The following is a 2223-nucleotide window of genomic DNA, read 5'->3' on the forward strand; positions in this document are numbered from 1 at the left end:
CCTAAAGAGCAACTCAAAGCCTTGTTGAATGGCCATTGAATCCATTGAAAAGAACTGTTTGGTGAGTGCGTGGTGTCTATGGGCTGGAAGAATCATCAGCCCATATTTTCTTAAAGACGAGGGTGGCACCAATGTAACAGTGCATGGCAAACGCCATCACGGCATAGTAAACAACTTTTTGATGCCTGAAATGAAAGCCTGTGATCTCCACGACGTTTGGTCGCAACAAGACGGCACTACTTGCCATACAGCCCGTGAAACAATGGATTTACTGCGTTGTCGTTTCGCTGAGCAATTTATCTCTCGCCTCGGATTGACCACCCAGATCGTTTTAATCGAAAAATATGTATTAAAGTGCAAATCTAATGCGTTTATAGGTCACATTTACTTTCATTCTTTAAGCGCATTTTTTCAAAACTACAAAAAACATAAATAAACTTCGACTCATTTGTACACAGAAAATACAAACAAAAAAAAATTAACAAAATACATGACAAAAAAGAACTTCGGAGGTTTATATGTATAAAGTAGAGTTAGGCAAATAATATTTAAAAACAATATAATTAATATTTCGGCGGGAAGCCTTTATTTTTCTCACAGCATTCAGCCTTCTTGGCATGGATTTGACCAGCTTCTTGTATGTTAATGATTTATTTTCCCCCACTCTTCTTTAATAGCATAATCTTGGCCTTTCTTGTTTCTAATAGCAAGCTTTTTCAGTTGGTTTTCCAAATGAGCCTACAGATTACATTGATTCTGGAGATTGTGGAGGTATTTTAAGTACTTTAGGGCAGTTGTACGGAAGCCATAGACGGACATCAAGTGCCTAATGCTTGGGATCGTTGTCTTGATAGTACTGGAAATTGTCCTTAATTCCCAACTTTTCCGCACTTTGGACCAAAATTTCGTTCATAATTGTTAGGTATTGTTTGTGCGCTATAGTGCCATTAATGAGGCACAAATTTCCAGCACCTGCAGGTGACATACAACCCCATACCATTACCGACCCACCCCCATGTTTAACTGCCGGATGTAAGTTGTTTTCCAGCAACTCTTCATTAGGTCTTCTCCGCACAATGGTTGTCCATCTGATCTAAATATGCTTCATCAATAGATTTCATCTGCAAACAAAACGTGCTTCCAGAACTTGAAATCCTTTGAAGCTCCATGCTGTGAATGTCCGAGCTCTTAATTGACCCACTGCAGATGCATTGATGCAGATTCTAACTAATTAACGCGCGCATAAGCCTGGTCTACAAGAATTTACACCCGGCTAAGGACTGACAGAATTTTAGGAATATTTTATGTTGTTCCAACACAACTTTCTTTTTGATTTCAATTGCTGAATTTATATTTTTTAATTTACCAAATCATTATCAAATCAAATTCACCAAATTTAAGCGCCACTGAAATATCACTGTTTCTGTTACAAAGTGTGCTTTGTTCTCTGTAGGCGTTTATGAACCTACGGTCAGTTCGGTCTGTACTCTCATTGGGTACCTAATGTAAATATCATAGTCACCTTATTGCCATAAGCAACAGCTACAAAACACACGCACATATCCTTCAACGTTTTCCGCGCACTGCCAAATCGGTTTTGCTCTCATTTTAATTTATACTCATACGCTCTTTTGTACGGAGAATCAACTGTTGCACCGCTCTACACTACGTTATTTATAAAATTCCCATTTTAATTACTGGCTTGTTTTCATTTTAATTTTAATTTTTTTTTTTTTTTTGGTATATTTGTGTGGCTTTCATGCGTGCATGTGCGCGCTTCATTAAGTGGTAAACAAACGCCAGACGCAATATAACCGCAGGCGCAAAAACAGGGAATTTTTTTAGTTGATAGTCATTAAGTAGTTAATTTAATAAATTAGTGATTTAATAAATCTAACTTTATTAATAACTTTTAGAGCTTAGTAATAGTCAAAACATATGTACACGTATGGTAAGAAATTAAAAGGCATACCAAAGCAATTATTTTATTTATATGTACATGCGGAACTGATATCAAATATTTAGTATATGGCCTTGTAGCGCGTCCATGGATGCTGCTGTTGTTGCAGCTTAAAAAATGCCCGGGATATTCAGTTATTGGTCTTATGCCGGGTCGGCAACGCAGAACTGACTGTCTTGCGAAGGCTCGGAACAGTGCTAGAGTGGCAGTCCTTAGTTGGATATTAACCTGGGCCGCTCCGGTAACGTAGAACCCAAGAATGA

This window comes from Anastrepha ludens, chromosome 2 (assembly GCF_028408465.1).
Source record: "Anastrepha ludens isolate Willacy chromosome 2, idAnaLude1.1, whole genome shotgun sequence".
Taxonomy (NCBI): domain Eukaryota; kingdom Metazoa; phylum Arthropoda; class Insecta; order Diptera; family Tephritidae; genus Anastrepha; species Anastrepha ludens.